The 16,205-nt window shown below is 43.8% G+C and overlaps 1 pseudogene; it reads left to right on the top strand.

Annotated features, from left to right (window-relative positions):
• The first annotated feature begins 4,695 nt into the window (after nt 1-4,695).
• LOC119350460 lies at nt 4,696-10,005 on the top strand (annotated as a pseudogene).
• Nucleotides 10,006-16,205: the final 6,200 nt, after the last annotated feature.

Below are 16,205 nucleotides of genomic sequence, written 5' to 3'. Positions count from 1 at the left end.
GAGCGACACCAAGAAGGAACTTGTTGGGAGTTGTTATTACACCCGTGGTGTTTTTATTAATTATCAGCAGATGTATTTCATGAGGTGTTAACTATTTGATGATGAGTACATACCCTGTTGTCCTTTTGTTCACAGGATTGATTCAATGAATGTTAATGATCATCATATGGTCAGATTTTTTTCCATTGTTTTTTCTTTGTTTCTGTTTATTTATTTATTTATTTTTATTACGTATTCTACTTATAGTTTTGAATTTTTATTCTATTTCTGATAGCTTGATGTTTTTTTCCAGGTTATTCCTGGTATTGTTGTGAGGAGTTTGAAGGAGTTTGTGACTTTTCCTAGAACTGGCATTTTAACTCTTGAAGTTACTCTGGAATCTAGTGATGATGATATATATGTGAGCACTCCTTGCTCCTACTTCATTGGTTTGGGTAATAGAATGGTGTTCAAACAGGAAGGTTTTAGTGATTTTCTCCAGGCATCGTCTATTGAAGTAAACAGCTTGGTGCTGATAACTTTCAAACAACGTGTTGGGAGGCTTGTTGTTATCTTCAATCGTAAGCCGCAGTGATGTTAGTTACAACCTTTGAACATAATGGATTTTGATGTATAAGAGGCTTGGCTGTGCATCTCTTTTAAAGATGTTTTTTTGGACGGATGTTATTTAATTGTGGTCACAGTTATAAATACAGTAGAGGCATGTGTGTTGTTTACTCTTAGGCATGGCTGTGCATCTCTTTTATGTGGGCTTGTCAGAGAGTTGTGGTCTGCAGATCCTCCAGCAGAATTTTGGGTTTCAATCCGTATAGAACACTCAGACAAATTTTCACCTGTCATTATAATTGCCCCGCTCTCCAGCATCTCAGACGTTGGCACGAATGGCTCATGAACCGGTAAGCCATCAAGGCAGTTATGCAGATGGTTATGCACTTTGTCCAGATGAATCTTGGATTGTTCATCAATGTCCTCTTTGTTGTGGTTGATCCTGTTCACCTCCAGTAGCAGCTTAATCCGAGTTGATGATTTTAGCCGTGAAAATAGGCAAATTTGGGACTGCTCTTTGTCGTATGGATTCTGGGAGTCTGGGTCAGGGGTATCGCAGCAACCCTTTAAATTTTCCAGGGAGTATGACGTGGCGTGAAGGACACTGGTCGAGCCACTGCTGGAAGAACTTTGACTGCTTGTCGTGCTAGAACTTGGAAGCGTAGAATATGTTGAAGGGGTTGATGAAAAAATTTCTTTTTCATTCGAGTTGTCCTGTTGCAAGTTACAATAAACGCCCCGGTCTCTGGTTTTGGTTTCTTTTGCACTAAGATCCCTACCAAGTGAAAGGAGCTTCTCCAATTTTTGCTCGAGAACTGGTTGAAACCGCAAGAAAAGTTCTGTGTACATTTCATTGATAACTTTTGCAATTTTCACCTTGGCCTATAATTGAAAAAAAACATCAGAAATTTTTAATACCGGAAATGAAAATTAGTTATTAATACCAAAAATGAAAAATATCTTGTGAGCTACTGTACGTTCTGTCAAGAATTGCAGAATCACACATGATATGATGCGGGGAAGCGTGGGTAACAAGGTCCATTAATCATGGTCAACACATTCCGTGAAAGAGCACACCCGACGTATTGTACGAAGCATGGTTGACCTACCGCTGCAGGGAGGCAGTGCTATATTGAACACAAAAGCACAGCTAACGTACTATATAAGAAACACTTTTATATTTAACACAAAAGCACAGCTAACGTACTATACAAAACACTTCTATATTTAACACAAAGCACAACTAACGTCCTGTAGGAAGCACTTCTGGTTTTAACATAAAAGCACAGCTACCGTCCTATAGGAAGCACTTACAGTTTTAGCACAAAAGCACAGCTAACGTACTATAGGAAGCATTTTTACATTTAACACAAAAGCACATCTAACGTGCTATAGGAAGCACTCCTATGTTTAACACAAAAGCACAACTAACGTACTAAATAGGAAGCACTTTTATATTTAACACCAAAGGATAGCTAACGTACTTTTGGAAGCACTTCTACATTTAACACAAAGGCACAGCTAACGTCCTGTAGGAAGCACTTCTGATTTTAACACAAAAGCACAGCTAATGTACTATAGGAAAATGTCTGGATGAGCATGAAAGGACATCTAATGTCCTATATGAAGCACTTCTAGTTTTAACACAAAAGCACAACTAACGTACTATAGGAAACTGTCTGGATGAACACAATAGGACATGTATCTTTTTCGTAAAAACTTAGGGAGCATCATTTCAAACATAAAATCAGGTGCAGTAGCTGGAAATCACTTACGGAACAAAGTTTTTCTTGAGGCACTAATTCTTCTATGTAGGATTCTAGTCTGGGACTCATTTGAAAAAATGGCGCCTGAAAGCCAGGCGGTGGTTGGAAAGGCGTGCGCCTAATGTCTTTCAGCTGCCATGCGAAAAAGGAAACAATTACAGTCAAGTCAAGTTAATACATTCCAGCTAAGTCCTTATGTTGAGTCGAAAACTTCGCCAAAGGAAAATGATGAAAAGTTGACTCACCATGTGTTTCCCAAAAATTCCGTCCTCTGTTGACAGGCTGTCTATGTTAGCATAATTCTTAATGGCCTTTGTGTCCTGCATGACAAGTCTTGCAGGAGTGTCAGGTTCCAGGTCCATAATCTTCATATCCAGGTACTCAAAATACGTTATCTGCAAGTGGGGAAGAGGTAAAAATGAATCATGTTCTTGTAGCTGCTTGTGGGTATAAAGAAATGTATAAGTTAGTGAACGAACCATTGGAATTAGGAGGCAGCCACACAGGGCGCCTGCGAATCCTTTGTCCTTGAAGGTCTGGAGTGATGCCACCAGTTTCTCTGTGATAACATTGGACCAATCATATGATGATATGTTACATGCTGGTCCTTCTAGAGCGGCTAAATAGTCGGGGCTAACGCAGTCATATGTCGTTGGGCATAGAAATACCGTTGTTGCAAACATCACGAAAACCCGTTGAAACACATCTCCTGTCAGCTCTGGGGGTTATGAGATCAGTTAACTCTCTGATGTTTGGAGCGTGCCCAGCACACCGAGTTTCAGACTTAACCTGACATCTGAAAGCTTCTGAGAATTTTCTAGGGATAATCTACCCGCCAAGTGGAATTCCTAAGATCCGATGCATGGTGTACGAGTTGATGAGGAATCTGTATCCACTAGGCAGTATGAAACACCTGGAAGGGCAATCAAAATAGCGGACAAGCCAGCGAACAAAACACCTTGGAAGCTCGCGACAACATAGATCTAGAAGGTATCCAAATCCAATATCTCTGACAAGCTGTTTTTGTGGTTCTGTTAGCTTTTCACAGATAGTAATGAATTTCTGGAAGCTAAGTTTTGTGCTGAACTCTTCTTCATATTCACCCATTGTAATAGCTCTGTGGACAAAGATAAGAAATGACCTTTAGCAAATGTATTGTTGAACCACATGCTTTTCTGGCAGAAGCTTACATACAAACGCTGAGTCAGCAAAACAGAGACAAATGTTTAAGCCGTGATTAAAAATGCAGCTAGAATGAGAGGCATTGATTTCCAAAGAAATTTCAACGACACACGCAAGATGCATGATAAAAACACCTACTTTGAGGCAGCAAGCTGTTTCTTTGCCTTGTACTCCTCCACAAGCTTTTTGTGCGCTGCATGTTTTAACTCAATCCTTAGTCTCTCTGTTTCTAGCTGGTCATGAACCATGAAATCTTGGGTGACAATCTGTGTGCCATCAACAGATAGGGACTGAGTCTCCGGCAGCTGTGGGGTGGAGTCCATCTCATCGAACTCTACATAAGAGGTCACGAGACATCATCGTTACCAGGTCAGCTATGTAAGACAGTTGTTAGCAGTCCATGTGAGACCATCATCAACAGCTTGGTCCATGTAAGACGGTTTCTAACTCTGAGTTAGTAACCGCTTTGCAAAAAGGGACGTAAGTCCTTTGGATCTCTGCTATATATTGCGGATATATACAATCATTTGACCTGTGACCTCATGTTAGGGATCAGTATAGTGAATTTTGACTGCAGTTTCATTGAGCTCTGCAACTAATATAATATGTGGTCACGAGAGTGCTTAAATTTTGCATGGCTGGAGATACAACTCAACTTAGCAAAACCACGGCGCAATCATGCAGTTGGCATGATTAAAGTGAGGCCATCTGAGTCCTAATTTTAAATCCATAACCCTTCTGCTGTTAAGACGGCACAACAGTTTGAGCACAGACCAGCTGAAGATAATTGGATCCGGAACCGATATTCAAATCGCGCCCCACATGCTGTGTTGCGAAGATGCGGTGTGTACGCAGCCCGCGGAATTGCTAGTACCGGTATTTTTTTTGTTCAAACGTTGAATCGGTGGCATAATCATGGTGATGATGCAATGGATTACCTGAACAGGAGATCCACGCCGAGTGAGATGAAGGAGACCGATAAATTTTCTGTGACGAGTGAATTCTGCGGAGGGATCAGGATTGGCTTTCCTTTGGAGAGCTAGAATTTGCCTCGCTTGTCGCCACCAATGCTATATGGAGAGAGATCTGGAACTCATCTTGTGGACGACCCCACAAGTTAGTCAAAAACTTGGAGGAACTATTTGAGAGCCCACATGTGAGTACGACTTCGAAGTCCACATACCACATTTTCTCACCCCAGATGGAGGTACTCCTCGTAGGACTCATATAAGGCCAACCCCACAAGTTAGTGAGAGACGTAGAGGAATTATTAACTGATAGCCCACTTGTCAGTCTCGTCGACGGTCAAGTGAAGCCGACCTACCACATCTCGTCACGCTGAAAAAACATGTGCATCTCTCTTGTGTCCCAAAACTCACCCCACCTATCAGGTTATTCTTCTCCTGCACTCAAAAAATTGAAGTAGCCTCTCTCTTTCTTTCTCTCTTTCTCTTTTCTCTCTCTCCCAGATTCAAAATCATTGAAGGAGATCGCTGACAAACTACAGGGAAGCAGATCTGCCCACAGTTTAGAAAGGTGTGAGTTCCGAACAATCAGCGCATAAGATTCGGCAATCAAAGGTTAGTAGAAAATTTATCAACGCACCTTTGCATGGCGATTCCTGATACACGAGATTAAATTCATGGATGAATTTCTTGTGGTCGGGATTCATAGAATAAAATTGTTTAGTTTTACATTGTAGCTCCGATTTGAGTTTGTTTTTAGTTTTGTGTACTCTTGTCCTTGTAATACGAGCTTGTTACTTTTGTTAGGTTTGAATGGTTATCTTTGTGTTAAGTGTCGCACAAGCAAACTAGCATCAGAGGATCTCACTTTGGCTGAGGTTGTAGTTTAATTAAAAATTAATATATGTATATATTTATATATGTCAATTATATAGAAGTAAAATTATATATCTGTTGCGTGTTAAGTGTAATACATTAGTAAGAAAGATTGAGATCGACTTTGAAAATTTTCAACACTGATACTGCAGGTTTATAACTTTTTCGGGCAGATGTTCATGAGTGTGTCATCTGGTCAGGACAATAGGGACGGTCAATCTTTGAACAACATCGACAAGGATTATGGGAGGCAGGTAATAGCAAGGTAGTTGAACATTAGGGTTTGGTCTTTTATTTCTGGGACATTTGCTGTTAAGGTGCCACCACTAAGAACACCAATTAGTAGATCATTAAGAACAAAAAAATGATCAATATATCCTAGATGAATGCTGTAATATCTGTTTATCTTGTGCATCTACTCTACAGTTGAGTATCGAGAGGTGGAAGAAAAAAAATCATTTCAAAATGAGAAGAAGATCAAGGATGCAGATGATGTCAAACACGCACATGCCATGCGGGCTGGAGTAATTGGAGTCAAGAGTGAGATACAAGTTCTTGGCAAACGTCCCAACTAGGAGCATGGTGTGCAGCAGACACCTGCGAAGAGGAGCATTCTAAGTAGCAGAGACTCCACTAAGCAGATTGTGCAGGTAACGATGAAAACTTCAAATTCTGGTTTTGAATGTACGTGGAAGTTTTACGTGCTAATTCATCGTAATACTCGCACGTGGCTCTAATTATATTTTGGTTTCAAGACACAGTTGTCCACAAAGGTGCAGAGCGGGCGTTGTGACGCCCCAGTGTTTGAAGGCGGTTATAATGAAGAGGTACAGGGTAACAAAATTTGCTTTGATGCAATCAGAAGGATCATTGGCAGCAAAAGCATTAGTGTTCAAGGATTCGGTACGGTCTGCACAAGCAAGAAGAGTCCAATGACAAAATCAAACATAGGAGGAATAAACTTTACTATTCAGCAGCACCAGAAAGCAATACAGGTGACAGCAAATACGAACGTGCAACAACATTTAAAGCAAATGTATATTTTTTTCAGAGCAATTTTTTCTTTGTTTTCGTCTGGTATATTTAAATTGTAGTATCTTGCACACGTAGGTGTACGAGCAAGGAAGCAAGTATCACGGTAGTCCATGGATCGATGAAAACGTAAGGCAAGGTCCTTTGAAAGGATCACCTGTGGCGTTCAACATGAGGGGTCCTTCCAAAGGATATCCGATGACATTTAGAATAGTCAGTGAAATTACCAATGCCCGGAGGTTGTCGCCAAGATTTGCTGGACAAGAGAGGCATGGGAAAACAAAGGTGACGTCGGAACTATGCTTTTTCAATTCAACACACGAACAATTTTATGGAAGAACAGAGTAAAGTGCAAAATAGGAGGACAACTGTCCGTCTGGTGCGGCTGTATGTGCAGTTGTTCTATTGTATAGGATGTTGTTGTGCCTCTCCGGTTGTATGGTGTAAGCAGAAGCACATCTGTGCCTCTTTGTCTAGATGTGTGTGTAGCATGGTCACGTTCGTGCTGTTGGGTGTAATGTGAACAGTGCCTCTGGTGTACCGCTTATTAGAAATTAAAAAAATGCATATGCTGCTCTGGATATCTAATTCTGTTTCGTGCTATGTGTTGAGGATTTGGCGGAGGGGATAACAGATGAGGCAAAGAAATATCATAGTTCTCCATCCATTTCGAAAGGAACGCAACGTTCAGAGCAGCAAGTAGCGTACAACACCAGCACGGATTGCATGGTAGAAGCAGCACAGTCCCTTGGTTGCATGAGTGTCGGAGAAACAGGGAGCAGCATTGCACAATGCAACAGTGGAGAGGCAGAGTCATTTATGGATTTGACCGTGCCATGCAGAACGACGCTGCTGTGTGTGACAAACAACAGAGCAGCAGCAGCTCCGCTTTAAGTGGACCTGTGGCTGGCGATGAAACTGATGTCGTCAGAAGTGAATGTGATCAGACGAATGAAGACATGGTAGACAGAATCACCATGGCGCCGCCGACCATTGTAGAGAAAGAAATGGATGACATGTTCAAAGAAGGCATATACCCAACGATTCAGGAGGTCACCGAAGCGCTCGAACCAGAGGGTGGTATGGTATTTGGATCATTGGACGAGTGCTTTTTCTTCTTCTGCAGATATGCGAGAAAGGTTGGCTTTGCTGCCAAGCGATCAACGAGCAGAAGATTGACATATGATCAGCAGCTTGACAAGCAGGTGTTTCAGTGCACCAAGGAAGGGCAGAATAAAACAACTGAGAGAGATGTTAAGGAGAGAAGGAGTAATTGCTTGATCCGGACAAGCTTCCCAATCCAAATAACAGCCAAGAGGAATGCAGATAGGAGGAAATGGTATCTGAAGAATGTGCGCCTAGAGCACAGCCACCAACTTCACCCATCAGATTGGATGCTGAAGTTCATGAGATGCTATAAGAAGATGACACCTCAGGAGAAATTCTTTATAGAAGTGCTGCAGAAGGCGAGGTTAGAACCGAGGAAGGTTATGCAGATTTTTACTGCCATGGGGACACCGAGGCGAGAAATTATGTTTGACACGATTGACATAAGCAACATTGCATGCCAGGATAGGGATGGAGAGCGCGGCACTGATATCGAGGACACCATGAAACTGTTTGCTGATATGCAGAGGCGGAGGCCGGGATTCCACCATGTGGAAGAGACAGAGAACAATGTAGTGCGGAGTCTATTCTAGACAGACTCCTTGTGCAAGATGAATTATGAGCTATATGGAGATTTCGTGTCTTTTGACACGACATTCTCTACGAATATATATGGCTTACCATTTGCACCAATTATAGGTGTCGACAACCATGGGTTGACCATCCTGTTTGGACTAGGCCTTTTAAAGGCTGAGAAAATAGGATCATTCAAGTGGCTCCTAAGCACGCTTGTCGAGGCAATGGGAGGTAAAGAGCCAAAATACATAATAACAGACCAGGACCAGGGGATGAAGACTGCAATGAAGGAAGCTCTTCTGAGAACGAGGCACAGGTTCTGCTGGTGGCATATTAGGAAGAACATGAAGGAAAATAACGCAGCAGTGTTTGCGCAGAACCCAGGGATGTCTGACGATTTATTTCGAATCGTCAAAATCTCACTGGATCAAGACGAGTTTGAGCGTGCCTAGAAAGCAGCAATTACTCTTTACAAGGCGAAAGGCAACAAACACCTCAACACGCTATGGGAACCCCGAAATTTCTGGGTGCCGGCCTACTTCAAGGACTGCTTCTATCCTTTCTCATCAACAACCACTCTTAGTGAGAGCATGAATTCGATGTGGAAGAATTATGTTGACCATAAGGACACTATAAAAAGGTTTGTTCATGCATATCACATGATTCAGCAAAATTGCCTCGCTACGCTTGACAAGAAAAGACACCGAATAGAAGAGAAGGCGCCATCACTAGAGACGGGTTTTCCGATTGAAAGACAAGCAAGTGAAGTATACACCAATAAAATTTTCAGGAAATTCCAGCTGGAGCTACGGAACCGGACTTACTTCAAGTGCTCTGACCTGGCAAAGGGGAGGCGGTATTTTAAAAAAAAGATTGTTGAGCCTGGAGAAAAAGTGTGGAAATCATATCCGGGCGAGGAATTTGACAGGTCTGAGTTCAGGGTAGATGTGGATGAGCAAAAAGAAATATACAGTTGCAGCTGCAAGAAAATAAGTAGGGATGACATTCAATGCTGCCATGTGCTTATGGTGATGGACCAAACAAGCATGATCGATCAACTTCCAAAATCCTTCATCATCCCCAGATGGACCAAGAATCTATCAGAGAGTCCGAAAGTTCTGTCTACAAGTCAAGGTGATAACATGACCGCACAAGACGATGAAACTATGAGATTCGGCCTCGCTTACGCTGAGTTGTCGGATATTTGTTCAAATGCTTGCAGAAATGAGAAGGCATACAGTGTTCTGCGTGAGTGTACGATAGATATGAAAATAAAAGTCATGGCGGCACTCGCTGAGGAACCAGACACATGCATTCTTGCCGAAACTCTCAAGAACCCTCCCATGAGTGGCTCAAAGGGCACGAAAAAAGTTGATCGAATCAAAGCTGGTTCTGAGAAGATAGGAAAAGGCAACAAAGCCGCATCCAAGTGCGGCCGTTGTGGATTAAAGGGTCACAGGAAAACAAACTGCCTGGATAACCCAGAAGTACATGAGAGGATGATGATTGAAGAGGAGAAGAGGAAATCGCAACAAGAGAAGAGGGCAAGGTCAATGAAATGGCCGACAACACCAACAACAGCATCGAGGACATCAAACGGCTCAAGACAATGCACTCCAAGCCCAGGAGGAAGACGTCAGACGCCAGCAACTCCAACGACCCCACTGATAGCAGGGAGCATTTACCAAAGTATTGCATCTACGCCAGAATCGAACATCACACAAGCCAGGCACACAGAATGCATGCAGGGAAGCCCGAGACAAGGCACATAATCTGCGCAGTCTATTTTCAGAAAGGAAAGGTCTAAGTGGAGATTTTTTGGTACCAGAGAGTAGTACGAATAGAAAAATTAAAAGGTAACAATGTAGCTTAAAAAGCGCGTAAGCAAAAAATAGTGATGACCGCAATCTTTCGCTTTGTTTTTATGTATGCATATTAATTTTACAGGTAAATAGGTTGAATAGCTATGCACAAGGGTGGGTTTTCACAAAGGGTGGAGAAGGAAGAACGGATCGCTGAACATTCAAAAACAAGGCCACACATGGAGCGATGAAATAGTAAGCAATCAGTGAGGAGGCGTGCGGGTGTCGATTGTTTATTTTCTTGTTCTGTGGTTATAAGAACGGCTTGTAAGTTAATTTGATGCAGTTATAGGAACAAAAACAAATTTATATAAGAATGTTTTTTGTTTCTTTATGTATTTTTACTCGGCGGAGAAAAATATCAGAGGCACAGGTTTCCTTGCTATTTTCCGCAGCCTCGTCGGTTTGTGAACATGGATGTTGTAAACTTACAAGCATGCTTCTCTGCTGCGTGACAGAGAGATAAAAATAACCAAAGGGCACATGCAGCCACGGCCGTGCCACTGGTGAGTGTTCATCCGTGACTCTCACGGTTGCATGGTAAACGCACGGACGTGACTCTATGTAATACCACACCATGCCTCCGCGTGTTTACGTCCCGTGCTTCTCCGTCTGAACGAGTCGACGGAATCGTTCGGAAGACAGAAAGAAGTTAACATGACTCTATATAATACCGCACGATGACTTTGCATGCTTCCCACCCATGCTTCCGGCGTGGAACAAATTCTTTTAATGTATGTATGTGTCGTAAAAAGTTAAAACTTGGAGTGGCACGCCTGTGCCTGGTCTGCGTGTTCAACAGTGCATTTCGCATAATCAAAGCCGTGACTGTTCAACAGTGCATCTGTACAACCATGCTTTCACCTTGTTGTGGCATCGTGACATTCGTTCTCTGTCTGAAAAATGTGCCTTCCACAGCCGTCGTACTATGCGCCTGACAAAGGAGGAACGCCAGCCGATAGAGTGCTTCTTCTACTACTAAAAGCCTGTACCTCGTTGCTTCACTTCCGTGTGTTTGACAGTGGCTCCTTAGTACAGAATCGTGGTTGTACAGAGTTCTTGCCCGTGCTTTTAAGGACAGTGTCTCTCGGATCATCCATTCATTTCCTCACAAAGTAAACAGTGAGGGTTCACATCTTAATCCAATTCCATTGTGTTTCTGCAGTAAACGCACGGACGTGACTCTATGTAATACCACACCATGCCTCCGCGTGTTCACGTCCGTGCCTCTCCATCTGAACGAGTCGACGGAATCGTTCGGAAGACAGACACAAGCTAACATGACTCTATATAATACCGCATGATGCCTTTGCATGCTTCCCACCCATGCTTCCGGCGTGGAACAAATTCTTTTAATGTATGTATGTGTCGTAAAAAGTTAAAACTCGAAGGGGCACGCCCGTGCCTGGTCTACGTGTTCAACAGTGCATCTCACATAATCAAAGCCGTGACTTTAATGTTTCAAGCAGGCATCTACAATTTACTGGAAAAATAAAGGAGAGGTAATTAATCTGTACCTTTCCCGTCCCCCTCAGTATTTAAGTTGTTTCGTGGGTCGACAGGTTATAATCTATTTTTCCAGATCCACCTCACTTAGCACTTGTCGTGTGCGGTGCGACCCCTGCAATGGAGATGGAGATGGAGATGGAATGTGCTACTCCTAGCTCCAAGAGGGCGAGAGTGGCGCCATCGGCGACGCTGCCTTCTGTTGGTGTGCTAGTCGTTGTAGGGGAGGGAAGCGGCAAGTGTGCTCTTCCTCGATCCAAGGATGAAGAAGAGGGGTCTCATGTGGACCTCATCAGCGACCTCCCGGATGCCATACTACGTGAGATCATCTCTCGTCTCCCCATCAAGGAGGGCATCCGTACTCGAATCCTCGCTCGTAGGTGGCGTCCTTTATGGCCCACAGCTCCTCTGAATCTCGATTGTCACGAGATCTCTGTTGCCCGTCTTTTTAACGATGGAGAAACAGTTCATATTGTCACCATCTTCAACCTTCCCTCCGTCACCGAGGCCGTCTTCAGATGTTTTATCAGAACTCGGCGCTCTCAAAATTCTATCGTTAATGTTGTCAGTCTTCCAGAATTCATCCTGTCCAGTCATGTTGGCTCAGTAAGCCGCCTCTCTATCCCTGCGTGCTACCTACAATGCAGACCCTCCATCGTTGATGCCTGGCTTCGATCCTGGAAGCTAGACAATATCCAGGTTCTTGAGTTCTACTACCTGTTCCCAGGATTCGCGATGCAAGAGGTCACACCACTGGGTGTATTCATCGTGCCCTCAGCGCCGGAGTCCGTGTTTCGGTTTTCCTCCTCTTTGCACACACTCGGCTTTGCTCTTTGCAGTATACTAGACAATTATGCAGGGACGCTTAAGCTACTGCTGGTGAAAAGACTTTTGCTTGGGGAAGTTCTTATATCAGAGGTCTCGCTTCAAAGCATAATCCACTCTAGTTGCCCTGCACTTGAGTCTCTGCTGCTTATTTTCAATGGGGGAGTTCGTCGCATCATAATAAACACGTATAACCTTGTAAGCATTGGCATTTGTTGTGAATACGGAAAACTCATTATTGAGGATGCGCCTTCGCTTCAACGGTTGATCCGCGATAAAGAAGACGACCACTGTTCGATTAATGTTGTCTCTGCACCTAAACTGGAGACGATGGGTGAATTCGTGTTCGTGTCTCCGCCCACATGTGTTGAGGTACCGACTTTCCCTGATTCTGGAACAGGGTGATGACTTGTTTCGATGTTTGTTCCATTAATTTGTTAAACTATGTTCTTTGCTTCATGCATTGTGAGGATTTGGAGGTAAACGATGTCTCTGCACCTGAACCGTATCCACGTCGTCTCACATGTCTTGCGGTATTGAGTTTTGACAATACTTCTAGCTTCATCTTGTTTGAGAGGAAGCCAATTTTATTTCGTCCAACCTTTAATCTATTAGTTTTGTGATGCATCTTCTGTTAATTTTTATGAAGCGTTTTGGGGCAGTCAGTCTAACAACAATGCGGCAATCTGTCAAGACCTTGTTCATCTGCATCGATTATAAGGTGGATATTGTCGTTGAATTGCTGCAGTGCTTTCCAAAACTGGAGAACTTGTGTGTCGAGGTGATGATCTTGAGAAATGTGCACACTGTAGTTCTCCTTCCATTTCAAAATGTTTATGTTAAATTTGACCGAAGTGGATACATACATACATACATACATATCTTTTTCTATGGACACTAAGTATTTTCAACCTTTCATGTAATTTTTAGGGACGGTTGACGTGTCGTTCTGAAAAAAATGTATGGCGTCGTAGGCACCGGTAGTTTCTGAAATATCATGACATTTGTCTGAAGACAATAACGCTGGAAGATTATGTTCCTTGCAGGGGTAACAAGGAATTTGCGGCGTTCTTTGTTCTATGTGCAAAGGATCTGGAGAGCATTGATATTAAGATTGTGTACCCTCCCGCGGAGTTCACAGAAGTATTTTACGGGGAGCAACAAAGGGTTCTGAAGTGGCACAATAAGGCTTCTAAACATGGTCGTCTTCGATTATTACCAGGTTGCACCCACGTGCGTCAGTATTTAATAAATAGGAGCGTTGAATATCTCGATTTGACGGATCCATTCAGATGTTCATGCTGAAGAATAGGTCTTGAGATGGTTGCTCATGTTCTTGGGAGTATTTTATTGTCGTCAAGTTTTGGAGTTCGCATTTTGTGTGAACCTTGTCGAACAACTATTGTTCTGTTAGCACTGTTTGTAGGCTTTGTTTGTCTTTATGCTCTGAGCAACCACGAAGGAGCTTGCAACTGATGAAATCAATCTACCTTTCTCTCTTTTTATGTTTATGCTACTTTATGTCATAGTCGCCAGTGATGTGGAAATGCACCAATAAACGTGTGTCCCTTTCCGTCTCTCGAATTGGCTGTTACATGTCTCACAGAGTAAGCAGAAAGTGTTGACATATAAACCCGATTCTGTTAGGTTTCCGTAATAAACGCACATACGTGCCCATGCCTCCGTGATCGTCGCGTGCGTGCCTCTTCTTCTGACGGAGTCCACCGAGCCATTCGGAATAGAAACAGAAAATATTTGTGCGTGACTGTATATAATAGCTCGCCATGCCATTAAGGGCTTTATGCATGTGCTTGTGACCCTGAAACACAGACGTGCACGAACGTCCACGCCTTTATCGAATAATATACGTAGAATCAAGAAAGAAGCATTACGCGACTCAATACGGAGCCGTGTCCTTATGGAATTCCCGTCTGTGCTTTTAAATACAAGGAGTCAGCGTCTCTGACGTAGGCCATTCCGTACCTCACAGAGTAAGCGCCCGTGGCTGTGCGTAGCATAAAGGTTCAGTTCTGTGGGCTAAACGCCCGTGCATCTCCGTCTGATAGAGTCACAGGCGAGCATGATTCTATGTAATACCACAGACCATGCCTTTGAGCGTTGCATTCTCGTGCTTATGAGATGAAACATCCGTGCCCCTCAGTCTGAACTATTCGACGGAATCATTCGGAACACAAACCCAAGCAAACATGACTCTATATAATACCACACCATGCTTTCCTGGGCTGTCCACACGTGCCTGTGTATGTTTTCTTCCGCAATAGTGAAGGAAAATGACTGTTCTTTGTTTTCTACCACATATAGCGGTGCTCGCAGGCGGCACAAATCCAGCAATGGAGACGGGGATGGAGATACGGCCAGGTGCCCCGAGCAACAAGAAGGCGAGGTTCAGGCCACCGACGACTTCGTCCTCTGGCGGCATGCTGGTAGCGGCCAGAAGCGGCACGGGGTCAACGGATGCATTTGGAACACAAAGAGACACGAAGGTGACTCTGGATAATTACAGGTCATGCATTTGTGGGCTTGACAACCGTGCCTGTGACCTGAAACACTGACACACATAAAGTCGTCTTCATGCGTAAAGGACAGTGACACTGCTAAACATATAAAGTCGCCTTCGTGCATTTGAGGTAAAATATTACAACGAAAACAATTGTAACAAGGACAGTCGCCCGATTCTATTAGGTTTCTGTAATAAACGCACAAACATGACTCCGAGCAAGAACATACTATGCCTCCGTGGGCTTGACGTCCATGCCTCTCCTTTTGACCGAGCCCACCGACTCAATCGGAATACAATCAAAGAACCTTTATGCGTGACTCTATATAATAGCACGCCATGTCTTTGAGGGCTGTATGCCCGTGCTTGTGACCCTTGACACTAAAACACAGATAGCCACGAGCAATGATGCCTTTATCAAGAAAGAAGCATGACGCAACTCGGTACTGAACCGTGTCTGTATGGACTTCGCGTATGTGCTTTTAAATATAAGGAAATAAGCTTTAAAAACAGTGTCTCTCATATAGGCAATTCTGTGCCTGACAGAGTAACGCCCGTGGTTGTGCATAAGACAAAGGTTCAGTTCCGTGGGCAAGACGCCCATGCATCTCCATCCGGTCGAGTCTCACAGGCGAGCATGACTCTATGTAATACCATCGACCATGCATAATAAACACATGATTGTGACCCTGCCTAATACTAAAGTATGCCTCCATGGGCTTCTCGTCCGTGCCTCTCCGTCTAAACGAGTCGACTAAATCATTCGGAACACAAACACAAGCGAACATGACTCTATATAATACCACACGATGCCTTTGTGGATTTGACGCCTGTGCCTGTGACCCTAATGACTGAAACAAAGAGAGTCAGAAACGTACATGACCGTGGCTGCAGAGAGTGCTAGCTCATGCCTTCATGGGCGTCACATGCGTGCCTGTCTTTCCTACTGAGTACACCGTGCTTTCGTCGTCGAACAGATTCTTCTATTGAATGTGTGCCATAAATAATTAAAGCACTGAGGGGCACGCCCGTGCCTGGTCTGCGTGTGCAACAGTGCATTTCCTACCTTTAAAATAAAAAAGAAAAAAGTAATTAATCTGGACCCCTCCGCTCCCCATCGTGGGTATTTAAGTTGTTTTGTGGATTGACAGGCTGTAGTCCATTTCTCCAGATCCACAGTCTGTCCAGATCCACACCACATATAGCGGCGCTCGGAGGCGGCGCGACCCCAGCAATGGAGACGGAGATGGAGGTCTACTCCGATGCCCCCAGCACCAAGAAGGCGAGGCTTGCGCCACCGGCGACGCCTTCATCTGGTGGTTTGGCGGTAGCGGCTGGAAGCACCGAGGGTGCGCCTACTGGATCCGAGGATCAAGAAGAGTAGTGTCGTCCGGACCGCATCAGCGACCTCATGGATGGTGTCCTCGGTGAGATCATCTCCCAT

Source organism: Triticum dicoccoides, chromosome 1B (assembly GCF_002162155.2).
Source record: "Triticum dicoccoides isolate Atlit2015 ecotype Zavitan chromosome 1B, WEW_v2.0, whole genome shotgun sequence".
NCBI classification, from domain to species: domain Eukaryota; kingdom Viridiplantae; phylum Streptophyta; class Magnoliopsida; order Poales; family Poaceae; genus Triticum; species Triticum dicoccoides.
The sequence above is the reverse complement of the archived record's forward strand: the minus strand, read 5'-3'. Positions and strand labels throughout refer to the sequence as shown.